A 21,063-nucleotide genomic window follows, 5' to 3' on the forward strand; every position below is an offset into this window, starting at 1 on the left:
CTGAGTTCACCCAGACCCAATCTCCTCTGTTTATAGCGGCTCCAACTGCAACCTGCAGAGGTTGAAGAACTGGCTCCAAAATCCACAAAGCATTTCTGGTGATGCCAAGGCTACAATTCAGTTTTCTCACCACTCAGTCCAAGGCTCTTTGTTTTCTTGTTTTGCTACGTAGAACTGTCTCTGTCCATTGTTAAACCTTGTAACCCTGAGGTGTTTGTGCAAACTTGGCTTTCTATAGACATTATCCTGCCTATGATTTTTGTTTACTACTCCAAAGTGATTTTTAAATTGAGGCCAATTTCAAAATCAGTGTTCTTATAGATGCATTCGCTGAGGATTTTTTTTTTCCCCATAAATAGGAAGAGTAGGGAATCTTAAGTCCAGTTTTGAAGTGACATTGCTCAGACACATACTTGAGATACACATTCTTCAGTATGACCATTGGGAGGTGGTATACTCATTAATATAAACACATACACACATGTGCATGTGTGCATGTGTGTACAGGTGTGTTTGACAAAGTTTTCAGGATAAGATATGAAATAGCTGCAGGAGGCACATCTTACCATTCACTTTTTACTGGAGTCTAAGATGTTTTCTTCGCTTTAGGATGACAGACGGTCCTTTTATGAAATTGTCAGTCACGCTTACTTTGCATATGGATGGCTCTGTGGATGCCACTGCTTTCAAAATGATCAGGGCTAAGGTTAAGAGTTTCTCTTTAACTAGAGAGCAAATAAGCTTTCATGGATTAAAAGATGCCTGCAATCAGGTATTTCAGATATATATAAATCGAATTTATATATATTTAAATTTTGTATATTTAAATATAAATATATTTATATTATATTTATATTATGTATAAATATATTATATATTTATATTATGTATAAATACAAAATTGTTTTGGGAGGATTCTTGGGAATGCGGTGATATGACTGGGTGTGACAGGGAGAGGAAGTACAGTCTGATAGTTTAAACCATACTCATGACGTAGGTAAAGCTACTTTCTTCCCTAGAGAAGTCTAGAAATACCACTACGGTATTTATCTGATGGTCATCTTTATCATTATTTAACATGCTTCCTAAAACCATTATTACATAATATGAATGACAGAAAAGGCAGTGAATATTCTCCCTTGAAAAACCAAAATATCTAAACAAACCGAAATGTTCATAAGCCACTGGGATATTTAACAATGTTAAATTACTCTGTGTATACACTAAATACTGTAATGGTTTCCTGATTTTTTTTGGCCACACCATGCGGCTTGTGGGATCTTAGTTCCCCAACCAGGGATCGAACCCAGGCTCACGGCAGTGAGAGCGTCAAGTCCTAACCACTGGACCACCAGGAAAGTCCCGATTTCCTAATCGGAAACAGTAAAAGCAAAATCTCCCAGAATTCTCCTGTCCTGATGTTATCTTTATCAAACTACTTTCCTTTCTTTGTGTGTGGGGATCGACTTCACAATGCCAAAGTCAGGCAAAATACTTCCTATGAAAGCAAAATCACGGTCTTTCCCCCGTAAGCCCTGATGAGTGGAGTACTGAGAAGTAACATTGGAAGAGTGTGGGGAGACCAAGTTAAAAAGGGATGTTCGGGGGGCCTCCCTGGTGGCGCAGTGGTTAAGAGTCCGCCTGCCGATGCAGGGGATACGGGTTCGTGCCCCGGTCTGGGAGGATCCCATATGCCGCGGAGCGGCTGGGCCCGTGAGCCATGGCCGCTGGGCCTGCGCGTCCGGAGCCTGTGCTCCGCAACGGGAGAGGCCACAACAGTGAGAGGCCCACATACCGCAAAAAGAAAAAAAAAAAAAAAAAAAGGGATGTTCGGGCTTTCCTGGTGGCGCAGCGGTTAAGAATCCGCCTGCCAATGCAGGGCACACGGGTTCAAACCCTGGTCTGGGAAGATCCCACATGCCGCGGAGCAACTAAGCCCGTGTGCCACAACTACTGAGCCTGCGCTCTAGAGCCCGCGAGCCACAACTACTGAGCCCACGTGCCACAACTACTGAAGCCTGCAAGCCTAGAGCTCGTGCTCTAAAACAAGAGAAGCCACCGCAATGAGAGGCCTGTGCACCACAACGAAAAGTAGCCCCCACTCGCCGCAACTAAAAAGCCTGCACGCAGCAACGAAGACCCAACACAGCCATAAATAAATATAAATAAATATAAATAAACAAATAAATAAATAAAATAAAATAAAAAGGTATGTTCAAGATCCTGGAGTCTCTGTGCTAGCAAACTCCTACCTGTTGTTAGGTGTCAGCCCAGTCATGCTTCCTCAGCACTAGGTCCCTCCAACCCAGGGTTAGGTGCCTTTTGTTTCCTTCCCCATGTCACCCGTACGTACTGCTATGGAAATGCTTTGCTGCCACTCTGCACTATCACTGCCCACTTACTTGAGTGTCTCCTCTACTGGGCTGGGGGCTTCTTAAGGACAGGGGCAAATTATCTAGAGCATCCTAAGCATCTAGCACATTTCCTAGAACACTTCATAAATATTTCTTAACAAAATAAATAGGTATTTTATATGTATTACCTAACTTAACATTCATAACAAGTTCCCAAATTATAACCGTTATTTTATTTTAATGAACCAGTTTAAAAAAAAAAAAAAAAGACAGAGAGAGAGAGGAAGGATTGCTGAGCTGCAGAATTTCCTTTGTTCTGCCATAATCATCCTCCCAGGTCTGGATATAAGAACAGGACCTTGACGGCAGATACCACCACACGATCCTGGGTAACGGGCATATTATGACCACGTAAGTAACGCTTTTTTGCTATGTAAGCGTCCCTCATAGGATAGGGGATCTACAGGAGTTAGTAACAGGAAAGATGGTTCTAAGACTTGCTAAGTATGTCAAATTAGGAAACTTACTTCAAGGGCTCATTATAACCTGGATGTAAACCATGTGGCACGGTTGTGGATTTCTGAAAACCAAAACTGCTGACAGCACTTGACCGGGAGTCTGGTCTGCCCCCGTGGGAGAGACCAGTCACTGTCCATCCGATGGGTTTCTCCCTCCTCCTTTAATAACAGAATTGTAGCCAGAGGCCTGACTTCCCAGCTAGACTCCATGTCCAAGCATCTCTTGAAATTACATGTGACCATCCGACTAAATTCTTACAAACGGGACATGAACAAAGTGATGTGTGCCAGTCTGGGTCTGGGGCTTAGACAGCAGATATAATCCACATGCTGCCCTCTACTTCCCGCTGACTGAAACCTGATGGGGTGGTGACCCAGCTTCAACTGCCCACTTGATAACCATGCCTAAGGAATGTGGAGCGATGACCTGAGGGAACCTGGGCTCCTGACTGGCCACCAGCAGCAGACCTGCTGGGCTAAACTGGATTACTTCCTTAGAAAAGAAATTAGCGTCTGTAACGCTTTAGGCCCCTGAATTTTCAGGACGCTTTCTTATAGCAGTTGAGCTTTCCCTTAACTAATAAATTCTCTAAGGAAAAACTTGAAGTAGGAGGAGATGGTGGCCTCATTTCCCCTTCACATTTCTGAGCTTCAAGTTTCCTTATCTGTAAAATGAGAAGGGTAACTGAAATCCTTTCTGGCTCCAAAATTCTATGATTCATCATCATTCTCCCTCCCATGAGACCTATCCAATCCCACCCTAATAAGCACTCTGCTTCCTCAAGTTTGCTTTCACTGGGCCTTGTCAAAGTCTGCTCCATGGCTTTCATTTACACTGATAACAGCTTGTTATCTCAACTTGGAGCTTGTGTCATTTACTGAGGATCAAAGCCTTAAATTGAGCTCATATTTGAAAGTTCAGGTACCAACTGGAATTGGTAAGACTTTGGAAAGGCAAGGACTCCATGAAATTATTCTATTGAAATGGAACTTTCAAGTTAAGCTCTGCTTGTATTAAAACATAAACATGCTATAAATTTGTAGTAACTGTCTTCTAACAGACTAAAATCTATCCTGAGTACTACAAGCTGCACCCATTTATTTATTTTTATCAGCAAAGGAATCATCCTCAAGGATGTTTGGTCACATAATGATTTCTCTCACTTCTGGCTACCCCAATATTTACCTTTACCAGACCTGCAAATAATCATCAACTTTCTACCAGTTTAAAAATCTCTTCCCCATATTTCCACAATTACTCCCATACCACTGAGTCATTTTCTCTCCCTTTCTGCCTGGTCCCTAGCTCATAAATAACCTCCTATTAGGAAGAGAACTGCTAATATGACTTTCACATCTGTATCTCTTAGAGCCCAGTATCTGCTCTTATAGGCTCAGGCCTCCAATTCTTACCAGCATAGAAAATACTCACTACAATATTTTCTACCACTACTACCAAGCCATGAGCTGTCACCGTAGCGATCTCACTACCTCTTGGATATCAACTTGTATAAGGACCTTATCAACCAAAACTGCATTTCTGGCTTCTACCAGCTGTGTGAGTCCCTGAGCTACACAAATGTTCTCCAATTTCACTAGCTGCACACAAACCTCCCACTGGCTTATCGATTTTTTCAATTTCCAAGAGTCCAATAACTAGCTCCAGGCACACTTGAAGCCCTTTTTTAGTTCTTCCCAATCAACATACAGCTCCCCAACATATAAATATCACACACATTTGAACTGCTTTGTAATTTTCTAAGCCTGCTAAATCCATGTATGTTCCTAAAAGCTAAAAGCAAAATTCTAAAAGATACAAAATATCAATCGTTCCAACTATAATAGTTCTTGATTAACTATTTAGTCTAAAAATATTATGTAAATTTAAGTCAAGTCAAAGTCAAAAAGTTTACTGGAAACCTCAAGTACAAAGGATTATTTCCCTCCAGCAGTGGGGGGGCATCTTTAAATGTCCTTGCTATGCAAGGACATTTGCCCTACATTTTCTTTCAGAATTTTATTTTTACCCATTTTCAAATTATCCTTTCCTTTATATAAGTTGCATGTGTTTTGACATGATTTTCCTTAAAGTTACTCGGCATAGGCATCAACATGTGAGTTAAAGCAGCGACTCAATTAAAAGCCCTGAACACATTACGAACGTTCTGAACACAATGTCAACAAATTCATTCAAGAAACATCTCACAAGGAAAAAGTAGGTGTACATTTAGATGGCATAAATGATATGTATGGCACATTTTTTTTTTTAAATTTTAATTAATTTATTTATTTCTGGCTGCATTGGGTCTTTGTTGCTGCTTGCAGGCTTTCTCTAGCTGCAGTGAGCAGGGGCTACTCTTCATTGTGGTGCGTGGGCTTCTTACTGTGGTGGCTTCTCTTGTTGCGGAGCACGGGCTCTGGGTGCACGGGCTCAGTAGTTGTGGCATGCGGGCTCAGTAGCTGTGGCTCATGGGCTTAGTTGCTCCGCAGCATGTGGGATCTTCTTGGACCAGGGCTCCAACCTGTGTCCCCTGCATCGGCAAGCGGATTCTTAACCACTGCACCACCAGGGAAGTCCCAACACATCTATGTTTTAATGGTTACTAAATATCAAAGTACTAATTTCTAAACTAAATTCATTGCTATATTTTAAAATGAAAATTACATGTACAAGGTAAAAAAATTATAACATCAAAAAGTATACAGGGGGGCCTCCCTGGTGGCGCAGTGGTTGAGAGTCCGCCTGCCGATGCAGGGGATACGGGTTCGTGCCCTGGTCTGGGAGGATCCCATATGCCGCGGAGTGGCTGGGCCCGTGAGCCGTGGCCGCTGGGCCTGCGCATCCGGAGCCTGCGCATCCGGAGCCTGTGCTCCGCAACGGGGGAGGCCACAACAGTGAGAGGCCCGCATACCACAAAAAGAAAAAAAAAAAAAAAAAAAAAAAAAGTATACAGGGACTTCCCTGGTGGTCCAGTGGTAAAGAATCCACCTTCCAATGCAGGTGATGTGCATTTGATCCCTGGTCAGGGAACTAAGATCCCACATGCCATGGGGCAACTAAGCCCGTGTGACACAACTACTGAGCTTGCACCTCAACAAAAGAGTCCACGTGCCACCGACTGCAGAGCCCATGCAGGCTGGAGACTGTGTACCACAACTGGAGAGAGGAAACCTGCACGCCGCAACTAGAGAGAAGCCTGCACACTGCAAGGAAAGATCCCACACGCCTCAAAGAAGATCCCGCATATCGCAACTAAGACCCGACGCAGCCAAAAAAAAAAAAAAAGAAAAAAAAATACAAAGAAAAATAGGAATTCCTTCCACCCCAGATCCATATTACCTCCCATTTTTTCCTGTAGCATTTCAGAAAATGTTATGTACATACAAACATATAATATGTATTTAGGTATATATAATTTTTATATAAATGGAAGTATACTATATGTATTGTCTATGCTTTGTTTTCACTTAGTTATATGATTTTGAGACTACTCTATGTTAGCACACATAAACCTAGCTTACACGTTTTTTAAAGAGCTTGAATAATTTTCTGAGTCAGTCATTTTGATCTCAAGATCAAAGATCAAGATGATCTTTTCATCTCTGCACATAAGTTTTTGTACAAATGTGCACAAATAAGTAAAACTGCTGAGGCAAAGGATGTGTATTTAAAAATTTGAAAGATATCCAAAATTTCTTTCAAAAGAGGCTGCTGTATATTTAATTTAAAAAACAAATCATGTTGTTTGTAAAGACTAAAAACAGCCCATTAAAAAATATATACAGATAAAAATAAATAAAAGAACTCAACAGAGTGTCCTTAGGATATGAACCAATCTGGATATGTACAAAGTACTTTCTTGGCAGAATTCTACAGACCCCCCTTGAAAATACATATTTCAGATTTTATAGATCAATGTTATGTTTTACAGATCAACGTAAACATGGCATTCAAAACAACATCACGCAAATTTTATCAATAATCCAAACGTAATGCCATTATGTGCAGAGCAAAACTCGATTTTACGGCTCTATCTTTAAACATTTTAGTAAATCATTATTTTTTTGCTTTTCAATGAGCAATTAGAAAACACCTGGATGTTAAATGAACGTGACAAATCCGAAGTTGTCTTCTATAATTTCCGTTAAATTCAATCATAGCAAAAGTGAACTTTCTTCATGAGGTATTTTTCAAAACAAAAAACAAAGCTGGGATAGTCCCTTGCCAATCAGGATTCTGAGATAACATGTTTTTCTTCTCATATGCCAAATATTTAAAAGCCCCTGTTCAGTTCAGGTTCCTTAATCAACAAGTGCAGGATGTGACTCTAATTACTGCTCTCTCTACTGCAGATGTGAGGTAGGTCTGTGGAACAGGGCAGAGGATGGACTGATTTACGCACCCTCCTTTAATACATAACCCAGGAAACCAGGCCCTCAACCCTGGGATAACTTAGGAAAAGGCCAGACCGTGACACAGATATTTTCCAGAGAGCTAGAAGAATGAAACAAAGGAAAAGGCTAGTAACAGAAGCACAGCAGCTGGTTGGAAACTTTTGAAAATGTAAAATGAAGCTCAAGATTGCAACGTGTGTACTGAATAAGGTAATCCATGAAAAGGGAGCAAGGTTTTCGCTCCTTTTGCCTTCAAGAACTATGACATGCTGTGATAATGATATTCTACGGGCAAAGCCATTTAAATTGTTTCCCCCCTAACCCTGTTTTCTGTGAGGCAATGATCTTGCCTTTTGTGATTTTGCTAATTGCTGTACTTTTCAAGGAGGTAACTCTGACTTTGGTGCGGGATTACTGTATTGTGAGAGATCAAATGTGAAGAGATATCATTTACATTCATTACAAGGGTAAACAAAAACGGTTACTCTGAACATTACTGAGCTGTACAAATATAAAGTTGAAAATGTCCTTCCTGGTGGGGTGATTCTGTAAACAGACAGACATGGAGTGAAAAGCAAAGCATAATGGTAATACAGCCACAATTTACTTAGGGAGAAGACAGGTGAGAAACTGTGTGAAAATCTGTAAATGATTAGCAGCCTTGAGCACTGCAAGCTGCTCTGGGAAGCCTATATAAATGTTCCACTTAAGTGCTATTTTTATACATTCTGCAATACATTGCTATAAAATAGTAGTATCTTGTCCGGTACGCGGGCCTCTCACTGCTGTGGCCTCTCCCGCTGAGGAGCACAGGCTCCAGATGCGCAGGCTCAGTGGCCGTGGCTCACGGGCCCAGCCGTTCCGCGGCACGTGGGATCTTCCCGGACCGGGGCAGGTACCCGTGTCCCCTGCATCGGCAGGCGGACTCTCAACCACTGCGCCACCAGGGAAGCCCCAGTAATTCTGTTTTAATTGCAGGCTTATGTATCATTGTTACTGTTCAGTACCAATACGAGTGAAAGTGAAAGTTGCAAAAAGTTTAAAAATGGTTAGCTGGTGCCCAGATTTCATCCAACACCATGAGAAAAGGTAAATAAGAATTCACATCATTCTACTGTGGAAAAAGAAATACAAAGCTATGTCCCAAACTAGAAAATAAGATTAAGTCAGGGAAATATCAGGCTTCTGGACTAAATTTTTATATAATACAGAGCTTAAGGATTATCTGCATACATTTAATGCAACCTCTTAATTTTTTTTTTTTTTTTTTTTTTTTTTGCGGTACGCGGGCCTCTCACTGCTGTGGCCTCTCCCGCTGCGGAGCACAGGCTCAGCAGCCACGGCTCACGGGCCCTGCCGCTCCGTGGCACGTGGGATCCTGCCAGACCAGGGCACGAACCTGCGTCCCCTGCATCGGCAGGCGGACTCTCAACCACTGCGCCACCAGGGAAGCCCGCAACCTCTTAATTTAATGATAAGAGTACCAGGACTTGGATATTAAATGACTTTCCCAAGATTAATAGGTAAACTGTGGAATTCTGTTTTCCTTATCTGTAGCCCAAGGATCTTTCACAAGAGCAATATAATATCTTGCTCACTTCCAGAGTTTCCTTTACTCATGGAAGAAGCTACACTACCCTAGGCCCTAGCACACTCTAGGACACTCTGGGAAGACTTCCTAATAGTAAGAAGTGGCAACATGGGGAATTAGATTAAGTACCAGATGGGGAGTAAAAGCCTGGCTTCATCAGTAACTAGCAGTGACTTTGGGAAAGTTACTTAACCTAATTGGATTCTAATTTTCTCATTTTATAAGGAGAAGGTCAAAAGAGGTGAACTCTAACCTTCAGTTCTGACATTTTCTAAATGTGATCACTTTGTCCAAATGAACACAAATACCATATTTTTGTGAAGCAACAAGTCTTTGTCAGGACAACTTTGGAGTTTACCTTCAGCTTTATGCAAATACTTCCTGCTGTAGCTCGAGTACCATCTAGTGGACATTTGGCTGACTTGACAGCCAAGAGTAATAAAAATCTGAATTTACAAAAGTGCTGAACAGAACTATTTATCTATTTAAAAAAAACCAAAGGACTGGAAGGGCATCCAAAGGTCGTACTGATCATTCTCCCTGACTTCAGGGTGGATCAAAAATAACTATCATTGACATATGAGAATCTATCTTCTTATTACTGAAGTGATTTGAGTGCCATTTTTAGTATGCTAGAAGAACAATGACTTCAAGAAGTTGCTATCACTTATGAAGTGTGAGAAAATATTTGCAACTCATATACCACACAGTTTAATACCTAAACTATATAAATAACTTACAACAGCAACAAAAACCTGAGTCAAAGGAATTGAAGACATTTCTCCATAGATGACGTACAAATGGCCAATAAGCACATAAAAAGATATTCAACGTCACTAATCACTAGGGAAATCAAAATTACAGTGGGATATTATTTCATATCTATTAGGATTGCTACTATAAAAAACAAAACAAAACCCAATATAGTAAGTGCTGGGCAAGGATGTAGTGAAATTCGAACCTTTATACATTGCTGGTGGGAACATGAAGTGGTACAGCCACTATGAAACACAGTATGGCGGTTTCTCAAAAAATTACAAATAGAATTACCATATAGTCCAGCAATTCCACTTCTGGGTAAAAGAAAGAATTGAAAGCAGTAACGCAAAAGAACTGAAAGCAGGAACTTGAACAAATATTTATATACCCATTTCACAGCAGCATTATTCAAATAGCCAAAAGGTAGAAACAACCCAAATGTCCATTGATGGATGAATGGATCAACAAAATGTGGTGTACACATACAATGAAATATTATTCAGCCTCAAAAAGGAAGGAAACTGTGACATATACTATCAATACATGGATGAACCTTGAAGAAATTATGCTAAGCAAAATAAGTCAGTCAAAAAAGGACAAATAATGTACGATTCCACTTATGAAATACCTAGAGTCGTCAAATTCCTAGAGACAGAAAGTAGAATGGTGATTGTCAGGGGCTGCAGGAAAGGGGTAGTAGGGAGTTAAGGCTTAATGGGTTCAGTTTCAGTTTGTAAAGATGAAAAAATTCTGGAAATGGATGGTGGTGATGGCTGCACAACAATGTGAATGTTCTTAATACCACTGAACTGTACACCTTAAAAAATGGTAAGATTTATGTATTTTTCACTATAGTAAAAAAAAAATTGGTATCAGTGTGAAGCAAAAAAGTCTGTTTTTAAAGAAGAACTCTTGTTGCCTTAAAACTTTTATTTCTAAACTCTCCTAGTTCTTTTCCAGTGGTTTAGAGTTCAGAGATAATACATCATTACCTCAAAATGCATATGGAGAGAGTGAATTGTTCTTGATAACTGTTGAAACACTTTCAAAAGGAGAAGGTGTACTTTCAGGAATCTGGGAGAAAGAAAACATCATCATCCCTTGTGATTGTTGACTAATAAACAATGCACATTTGATGAGACTTCTGGGTATCCCTGACTTTCTCTGAGTTTGATCCAGAAGGGAGAGGTACTAACTGTGCAAATGCTCACTCTCACTCCGTTTCAGGCTGGGCTCAGCACCAGGGGGATATCCGACCATGGCGCTCTGATGCCGGAGTGCCAGTTACGTAGTTTTGCTGCCACTGTCTGAGGCCCAAGAGCAGTGTAAGCTAGGGACAGCTGGAGCTGCCTCTGCTGGAGGGGACCAGCATTCTATAAAGAGTGACTGCCTCTGAGTGAGTACCCTTTGCTCTTCCTTTCAACGAGGTAGCTGCATGGGATCTCTCGGGGCGGGGCGGGGCGTGGCGGGAGGGGGGGCTACAAAGAATGGCTGTCCTTATTAGCAAAAATTAATTAACTTTAGGTTCTGATAAGCCCTTTCAGCGCCTTTCCCTTCCGAAATACTCTCTGTGCTCCTGTACTTAATCTTTCTCTACAAAATCTACCTTTGGGAAGAGATATTGGGCAAATGATATAACCCTAATATATAAGTGTCAGGGGAGGCTTGATATGTACTGGCATTTTAAAATGAGGTCTGACAAAAGCCAAATGTAGGAACCTTCCTTCACTTTGGAATTCCTGATGTCAGTGAGCTGGAAAGGGGACAAACTGGGGGAAGGTATGGTGGTCCTCTGGGTTCCTCTAAAGCCGGGTTTTCCAACCCCGGCACTATTGACGTTTGGGGCAGGATAATTCTTCATTCTGGGGGGTGGTCCTGTGCATTGCAGGATGTTTAGCAGAACCCTGACCTTTCCCACCAGATGCCAGTGGCACCCCTCCAACTGTGAGACCCAAAGATGTCTCCAGACATTGGCAAACATTCCCTGGCGGGGGCAAAGCAGCCTCCCCCCAACCCTGTTGTATAGCCACTGTAAACATACCATGTAGGTGGTCAGCTGCTCTCCCAATATGCATCACTAGCCATTCTTGCCAAGGAGCTCATAATCTCACTAAGGAATTCAGATCTACACTGAAACTATTAGAAAATACGCCAACATATAAGATTAAGTGCTCAAAAGTTAAACAATGACAGTAACTCAGATTTCCACAAGAGCCTTCCAGTGCAATTTGATAAAATGGAATGAGAACATTAAAGTCTAAGAAGTCTCTCTTTTTAAGATGAGAAAACTGCTTAAAGGAAAAGGAATAATATAGATCTCAAATTGGTCTATTTTCATAGGATCTCATGTGCCAAACCTTCCACCTTCTTTATTCCCCTTCAGCCCACCCTGCATATTTAATCAAGACTGTTAAATCTTGAAGTCATGGTCCCCTCTGCCCCCATTTACTCCTTCTGGAAGGGAATAAGTCCTAAAATAGCGTCTAAATGTAGGAAATTCATCGAGTTTTAATGTTTTGAGGTTGTAGCTTTTGAAAACAAGGACCTGTATTACCCTGGAAGGCAGGGAGCAAAGCTGGCCTTTGTCCCTTGAACCCCACTGGAGTAGTGCCCTATATTAAACAGCTCAACCAGAACAAATCTACCACACAGCACAGAAAGGGAAGAGGAGAAACTGCAAACTCCCCTCAACCTTCACACAGCTCTGTATCCCAGGCAGGCAGAAGGTCCAATAAGAATGCATGCGTTTCTTACCTACGGAGAATGTTGTACTCTCTCAAAAGAAGAATACAGATTGCAATAATTCCAACAAGAATGACCTTTTCTCAAAGAAACAGGCTCTTAATGGGGATTGTGTACTTGAATAACGAAAGAGCAACGAGTACTAGTTTCTCCTTGTGATGATGCACGCTGGTTAATGGGACTGAATAATGATAAAATGATCGGCACAACTTGAGAAATTTCAGGTTAGTTTAAGAATTTAGCATATGATCTGGAATATTAGGAATTCTATGTTCATTCTGGTGTTTAAAGTGATATATATCATTCAACAAGATTAGGTTTCAAGTTTATCTTTAGTGTTTTAAAAGGTACTCTCTCGAGATGAGAGGAGAAAGGCGAAGATGACATCTATTGATGAAAATTCATTCACCGTCTAAAGGAACAGAATGATTTTTATCCAATGAGATGTTGGTTCATTTATAATGTGCTCGCCGCCTGGAGGATTTGTGGAAAGGCAGGTAAATACTTCACTTCACATGCCAAGACCCCAAAACACACAATCTCAAATGAAACCAGAGACCAGAGTCTGCTGGACTCAAAAAAACAGGGAATTCATTATTAGTGTCAACAACAGGCCTTTGTCAGAAGAGGCTCCCTCCCCCTGGTTCTTTTTTCATGACTGTCTTTCCCTTTGAAAGAGCTCACTTCTGTGTGAGCTAGCGTCTGAAATTCCAACCTGTGAGTCATTTTTAGCTGGATGGCTGAAACTGCCCTAAACTCCAGCTCCAACACCTTAGGAGCTTTTCCTTTTGGTCTGACAAGTTCCAGAGCAAGACCTCCGGCAGGACCTCCCTTCTCAGTGGGAAAGCAACTTAAGGCATGAAACCTCTCGTCATTTTCGTGAATCTGAATTAAAACAAAACAAAACAAAAGATTATATATGTTTTATATCTGTGCCAAAGGGACTCTTACTGGGCACTGGGTAATTTGGACATTTAATCACAAAGCAAAGGTAAAACTGTTTTTTAAGATTTTTGTTTTTCAGGTGACAGAAAATAAAACATGCTTCACCCTTTTCCTCTGTAGTTTTTAATCAGTGGGGGTCTTCTTGTGGGGGTGTGTTAGGAGTGGGGTGGGTCTAGCCATTAACTCAGTTCCACGGACAACTCTAAGATGAGCCGAGAGGCGCACTGGCACGTGAACACTATATGCCAGCAACTCAGTTTGATGAATACACAACCTGTACCTTTTAAATCTGATGCTCTCTCTTTCCCTTCAGTAAGCTGACAGCCTATTTAAAGGATGCAGGACCAGAGAGGGGATGGGGAGAAATGGGGCATACATTAAACGTAAGTTTGGGCTGCCACAGACTCAGTGATTAGTTTCAGCCTGACCTCACTGGGCATGTCAGCCTGGCACCACTGGGGAGGTGAGGCAGGAAATCAGCTGCTAATTATAGTATGTGTTAACATGCTGCAAATTAATCAGGAAGAGCACATTTCGTGTCATTTAAAAAAAAAGAATTAAAACTAAGAGGCATCAGGTGAAACTAAGTTTAACAGAGAATTAAAGATATATTCCTCTTGTCAGCATCACATGCCCCGTGAGCACAGGTGAGAGCGAAGAACGTCTACAGCTCTCCGGGTGGAGGCAAAACTGACTAGAACTACTGATCCCTTCATTCAGTGTTTAGAGGACAGGACTGGCTACATACTTTGCAGGGCCCAGTGCCAAACAAAAATGCATGGCCCTCGTTCAAAAATTAAGACGGTGACGTCAGAGCATTAAACCAAGAGTGGGACCCCGTGTGACTGCATGTGGCTGAACAACCTGGGAAGCGGGCCCTGGTAGTGGAAGAGACTTTGTATGTTAAAACAGACAAACTGAGTGGAATTTATGGTTGCAGCTGTTTCTGACTATTACTTTTACTGAACTGAGTCACAGGAAACAATGTGCCCCTACACCCTCCAACCAAAAACAAAACAGAAACCCAACTCCGTTACCTGCGAGGCTGGGGAGCGACTGTTTCCCACCTGCTGCTGTGTACTACTCCAAACTCACTATTCTTCCCGACGCCTAGGTCAGCATGGAGAGTAAGATCCCAGCTACAAGCAGACTACCTTCCCATTGATGACAGTCATTTATCAGCGAAGAGCATTGTGCAACGGAGACCTGGAATCTTTCTACATTGCAATCTACATTTTAAATTGCACTTGCTCCAAACACACACAAATACTGATACAGTGGAAACTAAAGTTTCATGAAACCATAATTCTCATTGTGATATTCTTTGATAGTTTCTATTCAGTTTGATTAAAACCTCTCCGATTTTATTTTTTAATGATACTGCTCAGGACTCACCATACGGAATTCACAACCCAATAATGGTTCCAACTCATTGTACTAAAATCACAATTTGAAAACACTGTTATAGTGGCTATTGTTTTTACTCTGCCAGGTGTGTTCTCCTCCACACACCCCCGTCTTCTGGCAATCCAATTTGCCTCTGACTACTAGGTCAATGTTAACTTACACTGAGACAGTCAGCGTAATACATCAGCCATTCCCTGAGATTTTCAATTTTGAGCTGGAGTGGAAACTCCCGCTTTCTCTTGGGTTGCTAAGCTGGAAAGATGTGATTCGGGGGCTGTTTGAGACAGATTCCCAACCAAATCCCTGGTCCAAGGAGCCTCTAAGGCAGCTTCCCAGTTGCATGAGCCACTATGTGTTTGAGCTAGTGTGCAAGAATTTTTCTCTTTTTTCAACTCCAAACTAGTAACAAATACAAACACTATGATAAACAAAACCTGTAAGCAAATAACAAATAAGTTATGAAAATGAATAGCTGTATCTTAAAAGCCATATTGACTTCAGTTCCTCTTTTTTGCATTTTAAAACCTTTTCCTTCTGTAATTCTGAAAGGAATTTTCTTAAACGAAAGCTATTTTTTTAGCATGTGCACAAATAACCTTTTTATCATGTTTATATCTTATTGAACAAATATGAATTAGGCCTATTACTCTGGTTATAAGGCATAAATGTCAAATCAAAGAGTTCTCTTAAAGAATTCTTCTCTACTGAATTAACCACAGATGATGACATTCAGAAATAAAAGTTATAACAGCATTTCTTTCACCATTAGAATTATCGATAATATGAATTATATTTATCTATCATTTACTGAATAGATATCTATGTGCTCCAGTAAGTTTACATGTTATTTATTTTAATAATCCTCATGACACCGAGACAAATAATATCCTCATTTTGTACATTAAAAGGGAGGCACGGGGATATTAATTTGTTCAAGATCACCCAGCTTGAGGGACTTCCCTGGTGGCACAGTGGTTAAGAATCCACCTGCCAATACAGGGGACATGGGTTCGATCCCTGGTCTGAGAAGATCCCACATGTTGCAGAGCAACTAAGCCCATGTGCCACAACTACTGAGCCTGTGCTGTACAGCCCACGAGCCACAACTACTGAGCCCATGCACCACAACTACTGAAGCCTGTGCACCCTAGGGACCGTGAGCTGCAACTACTGAGCCTGCATGCTGCAACTACTGAAGCTCGTGTGCCTAGAGCCCGTGCTCCGCAACAAGAGAAGCCACTGCAATGAGAAGCCTGTGCACCACAATGAAGAGTAGCCCCACTCGCCACAATTAGAGAAAGCTCGCGTGCAGCAACGGAGACCCAACACACCGGAGGCGGGGTGGGGGGGAGAGATTACCCAGTTTGAAATGGGTGGAGTTGCAATTTAAACCAGGACTCTTTCTACTTCCTACTTCCCTGTTGCCTCTTCAAGGACTGTCTTCCAATGTCCTTTAAAAAGAAATCTTTGTTCTCTTCTACCTTTTTTAAAGTCACAATTCACATCACGGGAATTGACGATTCAAAAAATAAAATATTGCTTTCATTCATTTCTTCATTGTTTCATTGGTGAAAACATATTGGAGATGTCACTGTAGCAGATTTAACTAAGGCAGCAGAAGAAATGTAGACAATGGCTGCTTTGCCTCGCAATCTTAATCTAATCTCTTTGAAGAAAATTACATGCAATCCAGACCTCCTATTAAATACTGAGTCTGGGATTCCATCAAATGTGCTATTTTTCTAGAGAACAGCAAAGCTACAGATAATGATCTTAAGCTTTATAAAATGCAGATTCCCCGATAAAAGATAAATTCTTCTCTTTTTTAAAAAAGGGGGAGTCAGATGGTACTCAAGAAAGATCCCAGCTGGTTAAGTTTGGCCATTGAAGTGGTCAGATTCTTCTGGCTTCGAGCTCACAGCATTTTGAGCATCTACAATGTAGAGCTTTTATTTATTTTTGAGCTTTAAACCCTCTGCATCTGCTCCACCTATTATGAACAAACAAGTGTTGAGATAAAAACGTAGCCTCGGGCTTCCCTGGTGGCGCAGTGGTTGAGAGTCCGCCTGCCGATGCAGGGGACACGGGTTCGAGCCCCGGTCCAGGAAGATCCCACATGCCGCGGAGTGGCTGGGCCTGTGAGCCGTGGCCGCTGAGCCTGTGCGTCCGGAGCCTGTGCTCCACAACGGGACAGGCCACAACAGTGAGAGGCCCGCGTACCGCAAAAAAAAAAAAAAAAAAAAGTAGCCTCATAAAACTGTCTCCCTTACTTCAGTGAACTCCTTAATTTGCATCATCTCTAAAAGCTGTCTCAGTGTTGAAGACATTTGCAACACTGACAGAAAATGGATGTTCTCTAATACAGCTAAGCTTCTTTGACTAGCCATTTGTACTTATTTCTCTATTCACTTCCACCTCCATTTTATGCTTCTTAAAGCAATTAGGAAAAGAAAAAGCAGGCTAAAAAGCTTTTTAAAAAATTTAATCAGATTTAATTGATCAACTTAAAAAAATAAGACTTCTTAAACTTTTAAAATATCTATGCTGTGGCCATGCTGTGGTGGCTTGAGGGATCTTAGTTCCCTGACCAGGGATTGAACCTGGGCCCTTGGCAGTGAAAGCGCAGAGTGCTAGCCACTGGACCACCAGGGAATCCCCAGTGTCTTTGATTTCTTAATCCACACAGTTTATATGTTCATGGAAGCATCATAAAATGCAGATAAGGAAAATGAATGAAATATAAAAACAAAATTGCCCTTAATCCACCCATTCAGAGATAATCCCTGCTAACAGTTTTACATTAACCTTCCAGATATTTTGTATGCATCTATAATAAACACCTGAATTATATCATTAAAATAAGATGCATTTTAAAATTTATTTAGATCATTAAAATATTAAAAAATAATCAAAATGTAATAAATCATTAAAAATGATTTTAAGTCATGTTATTTTGAAATTATTTCTTTATGTCAATATATAATGAACAACTTTCTATCTAGTATTAATTATACATCCATATTATCATTTTTAGTATCTAAATAGTATTTTATTTTTTAGATATACTCTGACTTCTTTAGCCAATCTCCTACTATTGGATAATTTAGTTGTTCTCAATTGTTTACAATTATATACAATGTTGTGATGGATTGTCATCTACATATCTTTGGAACTTATTAACTAATTAGACGATTAGTATAAATCCCTACCAGTGGAATTAACTGGATCAAAGGGTATAACCACCTCAAAGGATTTTACAAATTACCATACAACTAGCAGATTTTCCCAATTTATCCTCCTACCAGCAGTACATAAGAATGTCTATTTCTCCACATCCCTCTTTCTTTTTAATCTTTGCATTTCTAACAGGTAAAAAGGCACTATCACACATCAACTGTATTTCTATGATTATAGAATGGTCAAATTTACCTTTAAAATTCAATTTAGAGAAGCACATATGGATGATGGAGCAAGGGTTGTAACATATGCATAATGGGAATAAAAAAGGAGAAAAAAGAGAGGAAGGAACAGAAGAAATATTTGAAGCAGTAATGACTGAGAATTTCCCCAAATTATGTCAGATACTAAGGGGGATAAATATCAAAAAAGCAAAAACAAACAGAAACATGTAGGCATATTATATTCAAGCTGCAAAAAATCAAAGATAAAGAAAAAATCTTAGAAGAAGCCAGAGGGGAAAAAAGCTCCTATAGATAAGCAAAGATAAGAATTACATCTGACCTCTCTTCAGAAACCATGTCAGCAAGAACAGAGTGCAGTGATATATTTAAAGTGTTGAAAGAAAAAAATGACCACCATAGAATTCTGTACCCTATGAAATTATCCCTCAAAAGTGAAGGAAAAATAACAAGTTTCTCAGACAAACAAAAACTGAGAAAACCTACTGCCAGTAGATATGCCTTGCAAGAAATAATAAAAGGAATCATTTAGAGAGAAAGAAAATGATGTAGGTCAGAAACTCAGATCTACATGGAGAAAGAATAAGTGAATAAAAACTTTCATGTTTCTTATTCTTAATTGATTTTGAACAGTTTGTTCAAAATAATAATACAATGTATTTGATTATGAATGCTTATATGTATGCTTATGTATTCTTATGTGGAATGAATGACAGCAATGATACAAGAGACGCAAGGGAGGAATTAAGATTATTTTGTGGGGCTTCCCTGGTGGCGCAGTGGTTGAGAGTCCGCCTGCCGATGCAGGGGACACGGGTTCGTGCCCCGATCCCGGAAGATCCCACATGCCGCGGAGCGGCTGGGCCCGCGAGCCATGGCCGCGGAGCCTGTGTGTCCGGAGCCTGTGCTCCGCAACGGGAGAGGCCACAGCAGTGAGAGGCCCGCGTACAGCAAAAAAAAAAAAAAAAAAAAAAAAAAAAGGATTATTTTGTTATTATACGGTACTCACACTACTGGTGAAGTGGTATAGTGTTATCTGAAAGTGTACTTGTATTTGTTTTAAGTGTATATTGCAAACTCTAGTTGCAACTACTACAATAAGTGAAATATATATATACAATCTATATGTTTAAGAAGACAAAATGAAATCATATAAAATGTTCAATTAAAACCATAAGAGACAGAAAAGGAGACAAAAATAGGAACAAAGAACAAGGGCAAAACAGTATCAAATACGGCTGATATTGATCCAACCATACTGATAATCACTTTAAATGTTATTGGTCTAAATACACCAATTTAAAAACAGAAATTATAAAAGTGGATCAAAAAACAAGACCAATTGTGTGTTGTCTACAAGGAAGTCACTTTAAATATCCAGACACATGTAGATGAAAGGTAAATGGATGAAGAAATATGTACCACACTAACACTAGTCAAAATAAAGCTGAAGTAGCTATATTAATTTCAGACAGAGCAGACTTCAGAGCAAGGAAAGTTATGAGGAATAAAGAAGGACATTACATAAAGATAAAGGACTTAATTCTCCAAGAAGACACAACAACACTTAATGTACATGCACCTAAAAATAGAGTGTCACAATATGTGAGGTAAAAACTGATATAACTGCAAGGAAAAAGAGATAAATCCACTATTTTATTTGTAAACTCCAACATCCTTCTATCACAAATGGACAGATCCAGCAGGCAAAAAATCAGTAAGGACATAGTTACTCAACAGCACCATCAATCCACTGGATATTACTAACATCTATCGCCTACTTCATCCAAAAACAGAAACAGAACAGAAATTCTTCTCAAGCTCACATGGAACATTCACAAGATAGACCACATTCTGGGTCACAAAACATACCTTAATATATTTAGGACATGACACCATGTATGCTCTCAGACCACAATGGAATTAGACCAGAAATCAATAACAGAAAGATAGCTGGAAAATCCCAAAATATGTAGAGATTAAAAAACACACTAAAGGGGAAAAAAGAAATTTTAAGATAAATTTTAAAATATTTTGGACTAATGAAAATTAAAAATTATCAAACTTTGTGGGGTGCAGAGAATATAGTGCTTAGAGGGAAATTTATAGCATTGAGTGCATATGATAGAAAAGAGGAAAGATCATATAAGGTATCAGACAGAAGAAAGATCAATCATCTATGCTTCCACCTTAGGAAGCTAGGAAAAGAAGAGGAAATCAAATCCATTTTAAGTAGACAAAAGGAAATAATATTATAGCCAGGCTAACTGAGAAAAAAAGAGAAGATACAAATTACTAATATCAGAAATAAAAGAAGGGACATTATTACAGACCCCATGGACATTACAAGGATAATAAAGGAATACACTGTGATTCCCACAAATTTGATAATCTTCATGATATGGATCAATTCCTTGGAAGATACAATCTGCCAAAACTTATACAAGAAGAAATACACAATCTGAATAGGCCTATATCTAATACATAAATTGAATCAACAATTAATAACCTTCTAAATCAGAAAACAAAAGGCCCAGATGGATTCATTAGCAAATTCTACCAAATATTTAAGGAAGAAATTATGCCAATTATCTATAATCTCTTCCAGAAGACAGAAACAGAGGAAAAACTTCCTAACTTTTGCTATGAGACAGAAGTACCCAAATATCAACAGCAGACAAAGATCTTATAAGAAAGGAAAACTATGGACCATTATCTCTCATGAACTTAGATACAAATATCCTCAACAAACATGAGCAAATCAAATGCAACAATGTATAAGAAGAATTGTACACACCATGTCCAGGGGGATTTATTCCAGGTATGAAAGGATAGTTCAGTATCTGAAAACCAATGAAGGACATCCATCACATCAATGGGCAAAAAAAGAAAACTCACATGATCCTATCGATTGATGCAGAAAAAGCATGTGA

General features: G+C 39.9%; 1 protein-coding gene across 1 annotated transcript in view; it reads right to left on the reverse strand.

Annotated features, from left to right (window-relative positions):
• Positions 1 to 21,063, reverse strand: part of GNAQ (G protein subunit alpha q) — a 302,665-nt gene that overhangs the window by 34,687 nt on the left and 246,915 nt on the right. The window lies entirely within an intron of this gene.

The sequence above is a fragment of the Mesoplodon densirostris genome, chromosome 6 (genome assembly GCF_025265405.1).
Source record: "Mesoplodon densirostris isolate mMesDen1 chromosome 6, mMesDen1 primary haplotype, whole genome shotgun sequence".
In the NCBI taxonomy this organism is placed as follows: Eukaryota; Metazoa; Chordata; class Mammalia; order Artiodactyla; family Ziphiidae; genus Mesoplodon; species Mesoplodon densirostris.